The sequence below is a fragment of the Ranitomeya variabilis genome, chromosome 6 (assembly GCF_051348905.1).
Source record: "Ranitomeya variabilis isolate aRanVar5 chromosome 6, aRanVar5.hap1, whole genome shotgun sequence".
NCBI classification, from domain to species: Eukaryota; Metazoa; Chordata; class Amphibia; order Anura; family Dendrobatidae; genus Ranitomeya; species Ranitomeya variabilis.
In genome coordinates this window covers 445,997,267-446,017,648 of record NC_135237.1, presented here as the reverse complement: position 1 = coordinate 446,017,648, position 20,382 = coordinate 445,997,267, and the positions used below count along the sequence as shown (strand labels likewise).

The 20,382-nt window shown below is 44.3% G+C and overlaps 1 long non-coding RNA gene across 1 annotated transcript in view; it reads left to right on the top strand.

Moving 5' to 3' along the window:
* LOC143781223 (uncharacterized) overlaps positions 1-6,446 on the top strand; it is a 36,003-nt gene extending 29,557 nt beyond the window's left edge. The window contains exon 3 of the long non-coding RNA XR_013216627.1: positions 6,403-6,446. This is a non-coding gene — a long non-coding RNA (uncharacterized LOC143781223). The remainder of the gene's footprint in view (positions 1-6,402) is intronic.
* The last annotated feature ends 13,936 nt before the right edge of the window (positions 6,447-20,382 follow it).

Sequence of the window (20,382 nt, the reverse complement as noted above, 5' to 3'; positions counted from 1 at the left end):
GAAAAAAATCTATAAATAATATTTGAAGTTTGTATTGTGAAGTCTGCTGACAGATTCTTTTTAAATTTGATATTTACATGAGGCGATACATGCAAAAGTTGAAGTCATGCACTCTTGACCTCATCTTCCTTTTGTCTAATTTATTTATTTATTTGTCTTCACTTTTATAGTGGGTAGAATAGGACCAGCCATGTCAGCTCAGATCACTATTTTTATGTGTTAAATTTCTGCAGTGTCCTGCTGTTTAACTAGTTGTGGTTTTCTCTCTGTACAATTCTCGTCATCTTCCTTTGACCTTTTGCGTTTACAAGTTGGTTTTCACCACAGGAATGCCACTGAGTGGGTGCTCGCAAACCAACTAAACTGGCAAGTGAAGGTAGCGCTCTACAAAAGCATTAACCCCTTCATGACCCAGCCTATTTTGACCTTAATGACCTGGCCGTTTTTTGCAATTCTGACCAGTGTCCCTTTATGAGGTAGTAACTCAGGAACGCTTCAACGGATCCTAGCGGTTCTGAGATTGTTTTTTCGTGACATATTGGGCTTCATGTTAGTGGTAAATTTAGGTCGATAATTTCTGAGTTTATTTGTGAAAAAACTGAAATTTGGCGAAAATTTTGAAAATTTTGCAATTTTCACATTTTGAATTTTTATTCTGTTAAACCAGAGAGTTATGTGACACAAAATAGTTAATAAATACAATTTACCACATGTGTACTTTACATCAGCACAATTTTGGAAACAACATTTTTTTTTGCTAGGAAGTTATAAGGGTTAAAATTTGACCAGTGATTTCTCATTTTTACAACAAAATTTACAAAACCATTTTTTTTAGGGACCACCTTACATTTGAAGTCAGTTTGAGGGTTCTATATGGCTGAAAATACCCAAAAGTGACACCATTCTAAAAACTGCACCCCTCAAGGTGCTCAAAAACACATTCAAGAAGTTTATTAACCCTTCAGGTGTTTCACAGCAGCAGAAGCAACATGGAAGGAAAAAATGAACATTTAACTTTTTAGTCACAAAAATGATTTTTAGCAACAATTTTTTTATTTTCCCAAGGGTAAAAGGAGAAACTGGACCATGAACGTTGTTGTCCAATTTGTCCTGAGTACGCTGATACCTCATATGTGGGGGTAAACCACTGTTTGGGCGCACGGCAGGGCTCGGAAGGGAAGGAGCGCCATTTGACTTTTTGAATGAAAAATTGGCTCCAATCTTTAGCGGACACCATGTCGCGTTTGGAGAGCCCCCGTGTGCCTAAACATTGGAGCTCCCCCACACGTGACCCCATTTTGGAAACTAGACCCCCCAAGGAACTTATCTAGAAGCATAGTGAGCACTTTAAACCCTCAGGTGCTTCACAAATTGATCCGTAAAAATGAAAAAGTACTTTTTTTCCACACAAAATTTCTTTTAGCCTCATTTTTTTCATTTTTACATGGGCAAGAGGATAAAATGGATCCTAAAGTTTGTTGAGCAATTTCTCCTGAGTATACCGATACCTCACATGTGGGGGTAAACCACTGTTTGGGCACATTCTAAGGCTCGGAAGGGAAGGCGCGCCATTTGACTTTTTGAATGGAAAATTAGCTCCAATCGTTAGCGGACACCATGTCGTGTTTGGAGAGCCCCTGTGTGCCTAAACATTAGAGCTCCCCTACAAGTGACCCCATTTTGGAAACTAGACCCCCCAAGGAACTTATCTAGATGCATAGTGAGCACTTTAAACCCCAAGGTGCTTCACAGAAGTTTATAACGCAGAGCCGTGAAAATAAAAAATAATTTTTCTTTCCTCAAAAATGATTTTTAGCCTAGAATTTTTTTTTTTCCCAATGGTAACAGGAGAAATTGGACCACAAATGTTGTTGTCCAGTTTGTCTTGAGTACGATGATACCCCATATGTGTGGGGTAAACCACTGTTTGGGCACCCGGCAGGGCTCGGAAGCGAAGGCACGCCATTTGGCTTTTTGAATGGAAAATTAGCTCCAATCATTAGCGGACACCATGTCACGTTTGGAGAGCCCCTGTGTGCCTAAACATTGGAGCTCCCCCACAAGTGACCCCATTTTGGAAACTAGACCTCCCAAGGAACTAATTTAGATGTGTGGTGAGCACTTTGAACCCCCAAGTGTTTCACAGAAGTTTATAACGCAGAGCCATGAAAATAAAAAATAATTTTTCTTTTCTCAAAAATGATTTTTTAGCCCACAATTTTTTATTTTCCCAAGGGTAAAAGGAGAAATCGGACCCCCAAAGTTGTTGTCCAGTTTCTCCTGAGTACGCTGATACCCCATATGTGGCGGTAAACCACTGTTTGGGCACACGTCAGGGTTCGGAAGAGAAGTAGTGACGTTTTGAAATGCAAACTTTGATGGAATGCTCTGCGGGCGTCACGTTGCGTTTGCAGAGCCCCTGATGTGCCTAAACAGTAGAAACTCCCAAGTGACCACATTTTGGAAACTAGGCCCCCAAGGGAACTTATCTAGATGTGTGGTGAGCACTTTGAACCCGGAAGTGCTTCACAGAAGTTTATAACGTAGAGCCGTGAAAATAATAAATGTGTTTTCTTTCCTCAAAAATATTTTTTTGGCCCAGAATTTTTTAATTTTCCCAAGGGTAATAGGAGAAATTTGACCCCAAGAGTTGTTGTCCAGTTTCTCCTGAGTACGCTGATACCTCATATGTGGGGGTAAACCACTGTTTGGGCACATACCGGGGCTCGGAAGGGAAGTAGTGACATTTTGGAATGCAGACTTTGATGGAATGGTCTGCGGGCATCATGTTACGTTTGCAGAGCCCCTGATGTGCCTAAACAGTAGAAACCCCCCACAAGTGACCCCATTTTGGAAACTAGACCCCTCAAGGAACTTATCTAGATGTGTAGTGAGCACTTTGAACCCCCAAGTGCTTCACAGAAGTTTACAAAGCAGAGCCATGAAAATAAAAAATAATTTTTCTTTCCTCAAAAATGATGTTTTAGTAAGCAATTTTTTATTTTCACAAGGGTAACAGGAGAAATTGGACCCCAATATTTGTTGCCCAGTTTGTCCTGAGTACAATGATACCCCATATGTGGGGGTAAACCACTGCTTGGGCACACGTCGGGGCTCGGAAAGGAAGTAGTGACGTTTTGAAAGGCAGACTTTGATGGAATGGTCTGCGGGCGTCACGTTGCGTTTCGGAGCCCCTGATGTGCCTAAACAATAGAAACCCCCCAAAAGTGACCCCATTTTTGAAACTAGACCCCCCAAGGAACTTATCTAGATATGTGGTGAGCACTTTGAACCCCCAAGTGCTTCACAGAAGTTTACAACGCAGAGCCGTGAAAATAAAAAATCATTTTTCTTTCCTCAAAAATGATGTTTTAGCAAACAATTTTTTATTTTCACAAGGGTAACAGGAGAAATTGGACCCCAATAGTTGTTGCCCAGTTTGTCCTGAGTACACTGATACCCCATATGTGGGGGTAAACCACTGCTTAGGCACACGTCGGGGCTCGGAAAGGAAGTAGTGACGTTTTGAAAGGCAGACTTTGATGGAATGGTCTGCGGGCGCCACGTTGCGTTTGCGGAGCCCCTGATGTGCCTAAACAGTAGAAACCCCCCATAAGTGACCCCATTTTGGAAAGTAGACTCCCCAATGAACTTATCTAGATGTGTGGTGAGCACTTTGAACCCCCAAGTGCTTCAAAGAAGTTTATAACGTAGAGCCGTAAAAATAAAAAAATCATTTTTCTTTCCTCAAAAATTATGTATTAGCAAGCAACTTTTTATTTTCGCAAGGGTAAGAGGAGAAATTGGACCCCAATAGTTGTTGCCCAGTTTGTCCTGAGTATGCTGGTACCCCATATGTGGGGGTAAACCACTGTTTGGGCGCACGTCAGGGCTTGGAAGGGAGGGAGCACCATTTGACTTTTTGAACGCAAGATTGGCTGAAATCAATGGTGGCGCCATGTTGCGTTTGGAGACCCCTGATGTGCCTAAACAGTGGAAACCCCTCAACTCTAACTCCAACACTAACCCCAACACACCCCTAACCACAACCCTAACCCTAATCCCAACCCTAACCCTAATCTTAACCCTAATCCCAACCCTAACCCTAACCCCAACCCTAACCACAACTTTAACCCCAACACACCCCTAACCATAACCCTAACGACAAGCCTATTCTTAACCCTATTTCCAACCCTAGCCCTAATTCCAACCCTAACTCTAATTCCAACCCTAAGGCTATGTGCTCACGTTGCATTTTACCTGCGGATTTACAGCGGATTTCCAGTGTTTTTTATGCGGATTTCACCTGCGGATTCCTATTGAGGAACAGGTGTAAAACGCTGCGGAATCCGCACAAAGAATTAACATGCTGCGGAAAATACAACGCAGCATTTCCGCGAGGTATTTTCCGAACCATGGGCACAGTGGACGGTACTGTAAACCTGATGGAACACTGCTACGAATCCGCAGCGGCCAATCCGCTGCGGATCCGCAGCCAAATCCGCACCGTGTGCACATAGCCTAATTCTAACGCTAACCCTAGTTCTAACCCTAACCCTACCCCTACCCCTAACCCTACCCCTACCCCTAACCCTACCCCTAACCCTAACCCTAACCCCAACCTTACCCCTAGTTCTAACCCTAGTTCTAACCCTAGTGGAAAAAAAAATATTTTCTTTATTTTATTATTGTCCCTACGTATGGGGGTGATAAAGGGGGGGTCATTTACTATTTTTTTTATTTTGATCACTGTGATAGGTTCCGCAGATTCGGCGGGCACACTGCGCATGCGCCCGCCATTTTGGAAGATGGCGGCACCCGTGGAGAAGACGGACGGACACCGGGAAGCTCGGTAAGTATGAGGGGGGATCGGAGCACGGGGGGTGATCGGAGCAGGGGGGGTGGGATCGGAGCACGGGGGGAGCGGACAGGACGACGGAGGGAGCGGAGCACAGGATGGAGGACTGGGGAGGAGATCGGTGGCGGTGGGGGGGTGCAGACCAGTGTTTCCAGCCATGGCCGATGATATTGCAGCATCGGCCATGGCTGGATTGTAATATTTCACCAGTTTTCATAGTGAAATATTACAAATCGCTCTGATTGGCTGTTTAACTTTCAACAGCCAATCAGAGCGATCGTAGCCACGGGGGGGTGAAGCCACCCCCCCTGGGCTGAAGTTCCACTCCCCCTGTCCCTGCAGATCGGGTGAAATTGGAGTTAACCCTTTCACCCGATCTGCAGGGACGCGATCATTCCATGACGCCACATAGGCGTCACAGGTCGGATTGGCACCGACCTTCATGACGCCTACGTGGCGTCAAAGGTCGGGAAGGGGTTAACTACAGATATTGCATTAATTTATACTGGATCATTATTTACAAAGTTGCTGAAAGACGATCTGTAAATGTAACTCGGTTCTGTGCTTTTGTAATCTTTTAAACTTAGAGACAGTGGCCCACTTTTTTTAATAATGTGGTATTTTTAATAAATCTAATTTAAATATATTTGTACTAATTTAATTTGCGTATATTTATGAAACTATCGGAAATTTGGTGAAAATTTAGAAACAATTGCATTTTCAACCTTTTCAGATATTATGATATTGCAGCATCATTTTGCTAACCATATTTTACATTGTTGATGTTAGAAGAGTTAAAAGCTTAGCAGCAAATTTACTTTTTTCAAGAAAACTTAGTGTATATAAATGTTTTTCTTCATTGACTTATTCAGGTTTGCAATGACAGTAAGGAGCTTATTTATTGGAAAAAAGCAATAATTTCTACTATTTAAAGAAAAAAACTGCACCCCCCAATCTGTTTAAACTGCTGTCAGTAAGTTTGTCAAACTTGCAGACACTTCGCACAAATTATTGCAAAGTGGAATAAACAAATGAAAAATTATATTTTTCTAATAAAATGTTGCTATCTCTAAATTTTTCATTTTTTCAAGGGGCAATAAGAGAAAATGAGCCACTCAATTAATTACTCAATTTCTTCTAAATACAACAATACCTCATTTGTGGTGGAAATTGCAAACCTACTTCTTTGGCACAGGACAGGACCTTTTGAATTTCTTAGACAAATTTTGGTTGCAATAAATTGCGGAAGCTGAGTCACATTTGCAGAGACCCTGAGATGCCAAAACAACATGAACCATCCATAAATTATTTCATTTTGCAATGTATTCCCCTCAAGGAAATCATCTAGGGGTGCAATGGACATTTCGTAACCTACAGGTGACTCACAAAAGTTTAAAACATTGGGACACACATAGGAATTGTCTTTTTATCATAAAAATGTAGCTTCAATCAAAATTTTTCATTTTCACAAAGTTATTAGATGTTCAGCATAATTTGTTATAAAATTTTTCACAAGTGTGTAAATGTCAAAAATTGCTGTTTAGGCACACAGTCAGCTTGGAAGGAAAGAAGTGCAAATTTGGCTGGAAGAGATTACGGATGCCATTTCACATTTGGCCCTGAGGTGCCAAAACAGCAGAACCCACAAGCAAGTGACCCCATTAGGGAAATTAAACCCTAAAAGAAACTCATCTGGGGGTGTGGTAAGCATTTTTAACCCACCGTTACTTCAAGGAATTTTATAAGATTGGGCAATGAAAATAAAAAATTATGTTTTTTCACCTCAAATGTTACTTTATGCTCAAATTTTTCATTCACACTATAGGTAATAGGAGAGAGTTGACTAGATAGTTTATTATGCAAATTCCCCTGAACACAGTGATACCCACATAAGTGGCTGGATACCAATTTTTGGTCTTACAGCAGGTCTTGGATGGGAAGGATCTCTATTTGACTAATGGAGAGCAGTTTTGACTGAAATAGATTGCTGATGCCATGACACAGTAGCAGAACCCTTGAGATGACAGAGCAGTGAATAAAACATAATTGACCCCATTTTTGGAACATATACAAGTCAAGGAGTTCATTTTGGTGTAGAGTGAGCATTTCAATCCCACAGGTGCCATGTGGATGCTAGCTGAAAACTAGGCACACTGTGGGGCTTAGCAGGGAAAGGGGCATATGGATTTGCACGTGGAGATTCTGTTTGTTGTTTTTTGTGGGGGCATGTCACTTTTCCAAAGCCTTTGTTCCACCAGTCATGTGGAAACATCTTATTTTTCCATTGAAAGATGATGGATCTAAGAAGAGCTTTTTTGGGGGTTGATTGTGTTAGGAGTCGCGTTCGTGCCGCTGCACAGGGGGAATCTTGAGCCATGTCTGCTGCGGTCTCCCATTCTGCATCGGCCGCAGTGGAGCCTGCTCATCGGAGACGTCGGTCCCAGCGTCTCACTGAATCTGATACTGTGCAAAGGGTTACTGCTGCCTCTCCAGGCTTTATTATTGTACCCTGCACTGCTCTGCAGCGAGCAGGCTTTTCTGGGACTATGTCCTGCTTTGCACACACTGAGCATGCCCAGGACAAGATCTCTCAGTGGAGATCTAGGGTCACATGCTCAGGTACTGCAGCAACTTCCATTGGTCCATCTTGGAAGGTCCTGTAGGTGCAAGGACTAAGTCCTGCTTTGCACACACTGAGCATGCCCAGGGCAAGATCTCTCAGTGGAGGTCTAGGGTCATATGCTCAGGTACTGCAGCAATTTCCATTGGTCCTTCTTGGAAGGTCCTGTAGGTGCTGCGACTATAAAGGGTTTTCTGTTATGATCTGGTGACCTTGGAGCCGCATGGTACTTTCTCAGGAGTAGGTGGAACCTGTACTGACTGCAAACCCTAAACTGACACCGCAACTAGAAGTAGCCGTGGGGTGTACCTAACACATCCTAGACACCTCGACACAGCCGGAGGACTAAATACCCCTATAGATGGAAATGGGAATTCTATCTTGCCTCAGAGCAGAACCCCAAAGGATAGGCAGCCCCCCACAAATATTGACTGTGAGTATTAGAGGAAAAGACACACGCAGGCAGAAATCAGGATTTAGCAAAAGAGGCCAAGCTAGCTAAATAGGAAAGGATAGGACAGAATACTAAGCGGTCAGTATTAAAACCCTAAAAATATCCACAGCAGATAATACAAAAATTCCACCATCTAACTAAAGACATGGAATGTATATCTGCTTCTCCTGAGAATCCAACTTGACTGAAAATATCCAAACACAGTCTAAGCTGGACAAGAAAAAACCATGAATAGCACTGAATTGTAAAGCACACAGCATGTGTGCTGTAGAAACAAAAACCAGACACTTATCTTTGCTGATTTGGCAGCAGGGCAGGAAGAACCAGACAGAGATGCAAAACCTCCAAGAACAATGGACAACTGGCAAGGGCTAATGAATCCTGCACACCTAAATATCCCAGTCAGAGCTGCAATCAGCAGGGACACCTGCCCAGGATTGCAACCCAGGGACAACTGCATTACTATCAACAACCACCGGAGGGAACCCAAGAGCAGAATTCACAACAGTACCCCCCCCTTGAGGAGGGGTCATCGAACCCTCAACAGAGCCCCCAGGCTGATCAGGACGAGCCAGATGAAAGGCACGGACCAAATCAGCAGCATGGACATCAGAGGCAAAAACCCAAGAATTATCCTCCTGGCCATAACCCTTCCATTTGACAAGGTACTGAAGCCTCCGCCTCGAAAAGCGAGAATCCAAAATCTTCTCAACCACATACTCCAACTCCCCATCAACCAACACAGGGGCCGGAGGATCAACAGAGGGAACAACGGGCACCACATATTTCCACAATAAAGATCTATGGAAGACATTATGGATAGCAAAAGAAGCCGGAAGGGCCAAGCGAAAAGACACCGGATTAATAATCTCAGAAATCCTATAAGGACCAATAAAGCGAGGCTTAAACTTAAGGGAAGAAACCTTCATAGGAACATGACGGGAAGACAACCAGACCAAATCCCCAACCCGAAGCCGGGAACCAACACACCGACGACGGTTAGCAAAACGTTGAGCCTCCTCCTGAGACAATACCAAACACCTGCCCAGGATTGCAACCCAGGGACAACTGCATTACTATCAACAACCACCGGAGGGAACCCAAGAGCAGAATTCACAACAGTTCTCATGACCACATGGCCATGCACTAGTATCAAATATGTACGAGCTCAGCGCCAGTGTGGTCGTGTGTGTGGTCAGGGACCCGGCTAAAATAAGCCCCTAGAATGCTGGCACCTCCGGCGAGGAGTTTTTGTGTGTATGCAGTCAGGGACCTGGCTGAAATAAGCCCCTAGAATGCTGGCACCTCCGGCGAGGAGTTTCTCATGAGTGAATTCAGGGCTGGCTAATAGCCATTAGAATTCCGGCTCCACCAGAGAGGAGCAGCGTGTTTAGTTGGGACTGCATGACCACTGTCGGCTCTACTCAGTAGCTGTGTTCCCTGTGAGCTAAACAGGGCACAGTGTTCTCTTTACTATGGGCTCTGTGAAGTAACAGAGTTTGCTTATTCTAATTTACTTCACTGCCTTACTTAGCAGCAGGTTCTTTCCTGCACGGTGGATCCCGGGTTGCGAACGCACCTATCTCATTAATAAATATATTCGGTGCGTTCCGCCAACCCTAACAGTATACTAGCACCAGGATCTGGCTAAGTAATGGCGGATGAACAGCGATTGCAGGGGTACATCCAGCTGCTGGAGGGCTGGTTGGCGTCTCTTGAGCGTGCAACCTCGGCAGTGGATGTTACCGCAATAGCTGTTCAGGCTGCTAGTGTGGCTGCAGCAGCTTTACCCACTGCCACCTCTGTTCCGACTTTATCTCACCTCCCATTGCCTGAGAAATACTCTAGGGACAGTAAATCCTGTAGGGGTTTCGTGAGCCAGTGTGGTATACACCTCGAGCTCCTGGCTGCACGTTTTCCCACAGAGCGGGCAAAGGTGGGATTTATAATCTCTCTCCTGTCGGACAGAGCTTTGGAGTGGGCTACGCCGCTGTGGGAGCGCAATGATCATGTGGTGCGGACTGTTCCTCAGTTTCTGGATACTCTGAAACAGGTCTTTGTGGGACCTCAAGTCACTCATGATACAGCGCTCCAACTGCTGGATTTGACTCAGGGTTCAACCATGGTCAGCCATTTTGCCATCCACTTCCGGACATTAGCGCCTGAGTTGGAATGGTCAGATAAAACCCTCATTCCTGTATTTTGGAGGGGGCTGGCTGACCATGTGAAGGACGCGTTGGCCACTAGGGAGATTCCCGCCACACTGGAGGAGCTCATAGCTGTATCAACTCGCATAGACCTTTGTTTTCACGAGTGAAGGTTGGAGCAAGCCCAGTGTAGGCAGATGTTTTGGCTGGCTCCCACCTTTGCCACACCTTTGGAATCTCAAGTCCAGGCGTCCGAGTCACATGAGGCCATAGAGGTGACACGAGCGGGATCCAAGTCAAAGTCCACTCGTGCACTTAAGGTCTGTCATGTTTGCCGGCAGTCAGGACATCATGCCTCCAAGTGTCCTCAGCGGTCGGGGAAACATCAGCATCTAGTGGCAGTTGGAGGAGGTACACTAGACACGGCGACGTTTGCCTTTAAGTTGTCCTTCAAGGGGACAATTACCATAGGCCCATCCACTCTTATGGTAGAGCTATGCGTGGATTCTGGGGCGGAGGGTAATTTTATGTCATCCGCTTTCGCCCAGCGTCACGCAATACCCCTGGTGATGCTCGCCAAACCTGTAACCGTTCGAGTGGTAAATGGGTCGACACTACCCTCACAGATTACCCACCAAACCATTCCTTTCACTCTATCTGTGTCTCCATCACATCAGGAGATTATCTCTCTATTAGTCATTCCTGAGGGAATTGATGAGGTCCAGTTGCGGATACCATGGCTACGCTATCATTCTCCTCATATAGAGTGGTCATCAGGGAGAATTTTGGGATGAAGTAAATCCTGTGAGGGTAGATGTCAGAGGGAGTGCGTTCAGATTGCTACAACAGAGGTACCCGCAGATCTTTCCTCTCTCCCCAAACACTATTGCCCCTATGCGGACGTGTTCTCCAAAAGGGCTGCGGAGACCCTTCCGCCTCACCGCCCCTATGACTGTCCTATTGACCTCTTGCCTGGTGCTGAGCCTCCCCGGGGTCGAGTCTATCCGTTATCTCTCCCGGAGACGGAGGCAATGTCTCAGTACATCCAAGAGAATCTGGCAAGAGGATTCATTAGGAAGTCAGTGTCACCTGCAAGGGCTGGGTTCTTCTTCGTGCAGAAGAAGAGTGGAGACTTACATCCATGCATAGACTACAGGGGTCTTAACGCCATCACCGTTAAGAACAAGTACCCATTACCCCTGATATCTGAGCTTTTCGATAGGCTATGGGGAGCACGGGTATTCACAAAATTAGATCTGCGGGGTGCTTACAACCTGATTCGCATCCGTGAGGGGGACGAATGGAAGACGGCTTTTAACACCAGGGATGGGCACTATGAATATCTGGTGATGCCCTTCGGGCTCTGTAATGCCCCAGCCGTTTTCCAAGACTTTGTGAAGGACATCTTCCGGGATATGCTCACCACCTCGGTCGTAGTCTATCTGGATGATATTCTCATCTACTCTCCAGATATTGACTCTCATCGGAGAGATGTTCGCAAAGTCTTCGACCTCTTACGGGCAAACTCCCTCTATGCCAAGTTGGAGAAGTGTGTCTTTGAGCAGGAGTCCTTGCCTTTCCTTGGTTATATCATCTCTGCCCAGGGTTTGGCTATGGATCCTGCCAAGCTACAGGCTGTGATGGACTGGCAGGAACCCCATTCACTTAAAGCGGTGCAGCGCTTTATGGGGTTCATTAATTACTATCGTCAGTTCATCCCACACTTCTCAACTTTGGTAGCTCCCTTGGTTGCCCTCACCAAGAAGGGAGCAAATCCCAAGTTGTGGTCGGAGGATGTCTCCAAGGCCTTCCTCTCAGTTAAGTCACACTTCGCTAGCGCTCCCATTCTACATCGCCCCGATGTAGATAAGCCATTTATCATGGAGGTGGATGCCTCATCCGTTGGTGCTGGAGCAGTCCTTTTCCAAAGGGATGCTCAAGGTCGGAAGCATCCTTGCTTCTTCTTCTCCAAGACCTTCACACCGGCGGAGAGGAATTATTCCATCGGGGACAGGGAGTTGCTAACCATGAAGTTAGCTTTCTCAGAGTGGAGACACCTCTTGGAGGGAACTCGCTTTCCCTTCGAGGTTTTCACTGACCACAAGAACTTGGTATATCTACAGACAGCCCAGCGGCTGAATTCTTGCCAGGCTAGATGGTCCCTGTTCTCCCGGTTTCATTTTACTCTTCATTTTCTCTCCGGGGAGAAGAACATTCGCGCTGACGCTCTCTCCCACTCCGTAGTGTCATCTGAGGAGGAGGAGGAGCCTCAGCTTATTGTCCCTTCTGAGAGCCTGAGAATTGTAGCTCCGGGTTCGCTAGAGTCTGTGCCCCCGGGCAAGACTTTCGTGCCAGTGAATTTGCGACCGGAGGTTCTCACTTGGGCTCACTTGTCCAGAGTGGGTGGGCATTTTGGGACCAAAAGGACAACTGAGCTTTTGGCAAGAACGTACTGGTAGCCGCATTTGGTCCGTGATGTCGGGGACTATATTCGGGCGTGCGTTTCCTGCGCCCAGAATTGGTCTCCTCGGCAACGGCCTGCTGGGTTGCTTTACCCCCTACCAGTGGCAGACAGGCCCTGGGAAATGGTCGGGATGGACTTCGTGGTGGGCTTACCCAAGTCTCGTAGCTGCACCGTTATCTGGGTTGTCACCGATCATTTCTCTAAAATGGTGCACTTGGTGCCGCTTCCACGGTTACCTTCTGCACAGGCCTTGGCGGCGTTGTTCATAAAACATATTTTCCGTTTACATTGAATGCCTGATAAAATTGTCAGCGACCGGGGTCCCCAGTTCGCGTCTCGGTTTTGGAGAGAGCTCTGTCGTTTACTCAGCATAGAGTTGAATCTCTCCTCTGCATACCATCCCGAGACGAATGGGTTGGTAGAGAAGACCAACCAGACTCTGGTGACATACTTGCGGCATTTTGTCTCTGCTAGGCAGGATGACTGGGCATCTTTGCTACCTTGGGCGGAATTTGCCTTGAACAATGCCGTAGCCGATTCCACTGGGCAGACTCCTTTTCTCCTTAATTACGGCCAGCATCCGCGTGTCCCTGTGCCCATGCCCGTGTCTTCCACCGATTCTAGGGTGGCAGACTGGGCGGTGGAGGCACGTGACATTTGGGACCACACTCAGGATGCCATCCGGACCTCCAAGGAGAGAATGAGGGTTTCTGCTGATACATACCGGCACCCCGCTCCGACCTTTGCTCCTGGCGACTTAGTGTGGCTCTCCGCCCGTAACATCAGGCTGCGAGTTGAGTCCACTAAGTTTGCGCCTCGCTACATTGGCCCGTTCAAGGTTCTGGAACAGGTCAACCCTGTGGTCTACCGTTTGGCTATTCCTCCACGCCTTGGTATCACCGACACTTTTCATGTTTCCCTCTTAAAGCCCGTTCATATGTCCCGGTTTTCTGAGTCATCTGCCGGGACATCGGGTTCATCCACAGATGAGTTTGAGGTGAATGCTATCGTGGGGTACAAGGTGATAGGTGGCAAGAAATTTTATCTGGTGGACAGGAAGGGATACGGTCCAGAAGATAGAACCTGGGAACCTGTGGAGCTCATTCGGGCTCCGCTGCTCATTGCAGCTTTTGAGCATAGTGAGGCTCAAGGAGGGGGGGGCCCTAGGGGGGGGGTAATGTTAGGAGTCAAGTTCGTGCCGCTGCACAGGGGGAATCTCGAGCCATGTCTGCTGCGGTCTCCCATTCTGCATCGGCCGCAGTGGAGCCTGCTCAGCGGAGACGTCTGTCCCAGTGTCTCACTGAATCTGATACTGTGCAAAGGGTTACTGCTGCCTCTCCAGGCTTTACTATTGTACCCTGCACTGTTCTGCGGCGAGCAGGCTTTTCTGGGACTAAGCTTTGCACACACTGAGCATGCCCAGGGCAAGATCTCTCAGTGGAGATCTAGGGTCACATGCTCAGGTACTGCAGCAACTTCCATTGGTCCATCTTGGAAGGTACAGCACAGATTCCATCTCAACTAAAATGATCAGGAACAGAACAGGCATTTATAGGACATTTCATAACTTTCCCAAATTCTATTAATTTACTTCACACACTGTATTGTACTACTGTACCCAATTTAGCATATATTTTAGGAGTCAGAGTCAGTTCATTTTATATCGACTCCACCAAATGGACACCAACTCCGAATCCATGACTCTTTTTGACAGCATAAGAATTTTCATTGATCTACCTAGCAGACGGAATACTGAAAATACACTTACGCTAATTGCCACTAAAAATCAAGCTTAAACAGCAAAATAGGTGCAAGTTTCAAAAAATTGTTTAAGTTGTCAAGGTTTCAGCACAAAGTTCTATACAGAACACTTAAGTTGGCTCTGAACAATTGTAAACCTTTTACAATTTTTACAATTTGTTCTCCAAGCAGGAGTGCTGAGAAATTTTCCTGAACATGTATGCTACTGGCCCTTAGGGACTTGTAATTGCCTTTAGCCTGTTAATAAGAAGCTTATTTTAATTCTTCCCTTGTGCATGAATGTATTTGTTCCGAGTGATTTCCTGCATCTGATATCAGAGAGGGAATGTCTTATGAGAACGCATATAAAAAATATTTCTTTGTTATACAGCTCAAGACTTTGGAGCAAATGATAACAGCATAACTCATATATACGAACAGAATATTGTAGGTGTGTTTATTATTTTTACAAATGCAAAAAAAAAACTAAATAAAAATTTGATTAAAAAAATAACCAAAATGACAAAATAATAATAATAGTAATGGTGCAAAAAAGCTCAACATTGTAAACTTGTGAATTCCCAGTATAATCTTTTCGTTTTTTTATATATATAATTTATAAACAATGTATCATATTAATATAAATATCTGTTAATGGATAGTCCAACTAATATTGCTGGAATATGGGCAATATCCCATTAATATTGACCTGGGCCAGGGTCCGCACCCCCATGATCACTGCAATAAAGTGCATGCATCACTCACATCCTCTTTTTTTCTGAATAAAATCTTTACAATACTATGATGTTGGTGTTAACATTTTTCAGAAGTAATTTGATCAGAGCTTATACACACACATGGTCCCAATTCATTATAGTTTTTGCGTGAGAAATCTGAAGTTAAGCACTTTGAAAAGTTGCTACGTTTTTGCAAAACGTTAAGTTGCGTAAATATTTTGCAACTTTTGGTGTTTTTACACCAGTTTCGGCCAGCTCCAAAGTGGGACAGAGAGGCAACACCCGCTCTTCTAATTCATCATGATCTGTTTTGTACCTTATGCCACAATTCTAACTCAGAATTGTTGGGAGGCGCACAGATTCACAAGCCACTTTTAACACCACAGGTAGAAGTGGAAGGTCAGCTCACCTGAGGGATAAGGATACCAATTTCTTGAAATGCTTGTAGCACTGCAATTCCCAAATGAAAGAAGCAAAATATTCAGCAAATGCATCTTTAACCCCTTCATGACCCAGCCTATTTTGACCTTAATGACCTGGCCATTTTTTGCAATTCTGACCAGTGTCCCTTTATGAGGTAATAACTCAGGAATGCTTCAACGGATCCTAGCGATTCTGAGACTGTTTTTTCTTGACATATTGGGCTTCATGTTAGTAGTAAATTTGTGGTCAGAAACCACTGTTTGGGCACATGGCAGGGCTCGGAAGGAAAGGAGCACCATTTGACTTTTTGAATGAAAAATTAGCTCCAATCGTTAGCGGACACCATGTCGCGTTTGGAGAGCCCCTGTGTGCCTAAACATTGGAGCTCCCCCACATGTGACCCCATTTTGGAAACTAGACCCACCAAGGAACTAATCTAGAAGTGCGATGAGCACTTTGAACCCACAAGTGCTTCACAGAAGCCACCCCCCCTGGGCTCAAGTACCACTCCCCCTGTCCCTGCAGGTCAGGTGAAATTACAGTTAACCCTTTTACCCGGCCTGCAGGGATGCGATCATTCTGTGACACAGCACATGCGTCACAGGTCGGATTGGCACCGACTGTCATGACGCATTAGCTGTGTCACAGGTCGGGAAGGGGTTAAAGCACCACTCCATTTTTTTCTTTTATTTCAGTGTTGGAGTGCTGCTGAAAATCTATGTTCTCTAATCTCTACCCCCCTGTCTGATATTCAGCTTCCAGTATTTTCAGTTGCTTTTACTGCTTCTCAGGTCCTACTTCTGCAGTTTGTGACCTGCCTGCTGCTCCAGTGTTTCATGGAGCAAGCCGCAGGTCATTAATCAATGTAAATATATGAGATCTTTGTTCTGGCTCTCATAGGCCTGCATTGAGACATTGTGACGTAGCTTCTGAGTTCTGGATAGTCAGAAGATGGTACTGCAGGAAAGGAGACGCGCCTAAAATCTGTGAAGATGCCGGAGGGTGAGTATATGACTCAGGGCAGAGGACCTAGGTTTAAAAAAAAAGCATTGTGCTTTTCGATAACAATGTTTTTTATTATATCTATATACAGGTGCTTATCACAAAATTAGAATATCATTAAAAAATTAATGTATTTCAGTTCTTCAACACAAAAAGTGAAACTCATATATTATATAGAGTCATTACAAACAGAGCGATTTATTTCAAGTGTTTATTTCTGTTAATGTTGATGATTATGGCTTACAGCCAATGAAAACCCAAAAGTCATTATCTCAGTAAATTAGAATAATTAACACAAAAACACATGCAAAGGCTTCCTAAGCAATTAAAAAGGTCTGTTAGTCTGTTTTAGTAGGCTCCACAGTCATCGGGAAAACTGACTTTACAGATGTCTAGAAGGCAGTCAATGACACACTCCACAAGGAGGGTAAGCCACAAAAGGTCATTGCTAAAGAAGCTGGCTGTTCACAGTGCTGTATCCAAGCATACTAATGGAAAGTTGAGTGGAAGGAAAAAGTGTGGTAGGAAAAGGTTCACAAGCAACCAGGATAACCGCAGCCTTGAAAGGATTGTTAAGAAAAGGCCTTTCAAAACGTTGAGGAGATTCACAAGGAGCGGACTGCTGCTGGAGTCATTGCTTCAAGAGCCACCACACACAGGACATGTCAAGCCACTCATGACCAATAGACAACACCAGATGCATCTTACCTTTGCCAAGGAGAAAAAGAACTGGACTGTTGCTCAGTTGTCCAAGGTGTTGTTTTCAGATGAAAGTAAATTTTGCATTTCATTTGGAAATCAAGGTCCCAGATTCTGGTGGAAGAGTGGAGAGCCCACAATCCAAGATGCTTGAGGTCGAGTGTGAAGTTTCCACAATCAGTGATGGTTTGGGGAGCCATGTCATCTGCTGGAGTAGATCCACTGTGTTTTATCAAGACCAAAGTCAGCGCAGCCATCTACCAGAAAATTATAGAGCACTTCATGCTTCCTTCTGCTGGCAAATTTTCTCCAGCAGGACTTGGCACATGTCCACATTGCCAAAAGTACCAATACCTGGCTTAAAAACAACGGTATCAGTGTGCTTGCTTGGCCAGCAAATTTACCTGACCTTAACCCCATAGAGAATCTATGGGGTATTGTCAAGAGGAAGATGAGAGACACAAGACCCCAAAAGGAGCCCCGACCAAGTATTGAGTGCATTTACTAAACATACATTTCGGTAGGCCATCATTTCCAATTTTAAAATTATTTTCAAGGTGGTGTTATAATGTATCCTAATTTACTGAGATAATGACACTGATCTGCATGAAAATCTGCCTCCAGATATTATTTTTAATAAAAGAAAGCGTTAATAGTGTGATGTATAATGGCCGCTCTCTGCTCTTGTGACCTCACTGTAGAGCTGTGTGTGATTATACCTGACACATCTGCAATTTCCTCTCAGCTTCAGCTTGTATCACATGCAGCGAGTGTTGCAATATTGTTGTAATACAGCAGAACTGAAAAGCTACAAAAAATTGGTCTGCAAAAAGGAAAAGTTCAGCTCTACTGTTCTATGTTAGTTACATGTCTCACACCGGTAACACCCCCTTATATTTAAATTAAATTCTGGAGGGAAATTCTCATGTAGATCTGTGCCCGGCTCAAAGCCTGGAACAGGTAATTTACATATAAGAAAAATGTGGATATCTCTTTAGTAAAACAATGGATTGACAGATAATAACATGGTATTAATCTATTCAGCTTCCTATGACTTACAGTGGAGAAAATAAGTATTTGATACACTGTCGAGTTTGCCCACCTACAAAGGATGGAGAGGTCTGTAATTTTTATTGTAGGGACACTTCAACTGTGAAAGACAGAATCTAAAAATGAAAAACAGAAAATCACATTGTATGATTTTTAAATAATTAAATTGCATTTTATTGCATGAAATAAGTATTTTGATCACCTACCAACCAGCAAGAATTCTGGATCTCACTGACCTGTTAATTTTTCTTTAAGAAGCCCTCCTACTCTAGACTCATTACCTGTTTGAACTCTACCTGTGTAGAAATGTTGTTTATCACGCTCATCTGTATGGCAAAGGGTTCAGAACAACTTAAAAATCATGGAGGACAGATACAGACGCATAGCAGATAAGAAACGGTTGTGAGGTCCGGATCTGGTGTGAATGATTTAGTATGGCTGTCTAACAGAAATATTAAACTGAAAATTCCTTCCTGGAAATTAGGTCTTAGGTTTATTGGTCTTTACACGGTGGTTGCCATAATCAACCTTGTGGCTTTTTGTCTTGAACTTCTTCTAACTCTGAAAATCCACAATGTTTTCCACAGGTTATTGTTGAATAAATATGTAGCACCTGTGGAGCCATCACCCTTGCTGCCGCCATCAGTTTCAGGTGCAAGAATTGTGGATTACCTTACGGTTCGCCACTCTTTAAAATACTTGGTGCACTGGAAGGGGTATGGTCCTGAGCAGAGGATACCGGCATTAGAGGTTAATGCCAGTAAACTAATTAAGTCCTTCCATGCGGCCCATCCGAATAAACCTGGTCCTAAGGGTCCAGTGACCCCTCGTAAAAGGGGGGGTACTGTCACGAGGGTGTCACCTTCTCCTGGGAGACCTAGAGTTAGAAAGTCACACTGGGTAATGAATCACAGTTCCTCTTTAGAGGTGGTGTGATTCATGTCCTATTTTATATGGATTTCATTTCCATCAGTGCTGAAAGGTTTAAGGACTCTTTCCATGCTGGCTGAGAACATTCAGTATGGTTGTTCTCAGCTGCAACTGCTTATCATTTACTCTCCCTACATATACTGGCTCTGGGCATTTCCTACTTTCCAGTGAAAGAATCTTCTTCCTGGAAAAGAGTTGAATTGTGTATCGGGAATTGGTAGTAGTCTTGGAGAGTTCTGTGTGCAGTAGGTTGTTGAGAGTTTATCAACTTGTTCGTATTGCTATTTGAATTGCTTTTTCCTCCCTTTCCCTACCTTACTCCCTATTTTTGGTGAATATTTTGAATGATAGTGGTTTTGGTTTTCAGTAAATCTGTCAGTCTTTGTGTTGTTTCCCTTACATTTCTGTCCTATCCCTCATGGGGTGGTGGAGGGGACAGATTAGAGTCTAAAAAGATCTTGGTAAGGTAGTTAGAGTCTCAATTCCAGGGACAGTTTTAGACCCCTCACCCTTCCTCCAGACCGTCACATCATGACAATGTGCCCATATAGATGGCTTAACAGGGTTTATCCTACTGACAGATTCCCTTTAATAATTTACCATATGGTTAATGTAATATATATATATATATATATATATATATATATATATATATATATATATATATATATATACAGTACAGACCAAAAGTTTGGATACACCCTCTCATTTAAAGATTTTTCTGTATTTTCATGACTATGAAAATTGAACATTCACACTGAAGGCATCAAAACTATGAATTAACACATGTGGAATTATATATTTAACAAAAACGTGTGAAACAACTGACAATATGTCTTATATTCTAGGTTCTTCAAAGTATCCACCTTTTGCTTTGATTACTGCTTTGCACACTCTTGGCATTCTCTTGATGAGCTTCAAGAGGTAGTCACTGGGAATGGTCTTCCAGCAATCTTAAAGGAGTTCCCAGAGATGCTTAGCTCTTGTTGGTCCTTTTGCCTTCACTCTGCGGTCCAACGCACCCCAAACCATTGCGATTGGGTTCAGGTCTGGTGACTGTGGAGGCCAGGTCATCTGGCGTAGCACCCCCTTACTCTCCTTCTTGGTCAAATTGCCCTTACACAGCCTGGAGGTGTGTTTGGGGTCATTGTCCTGTTGAAAAATAAATGATGGTCCAACTAAGCGCAAACCAGATGGAATAGCATGCCGCTGCAAGATGCTGTGGTACACATGCTGGTTCAGTATGCCTTCAATTTTG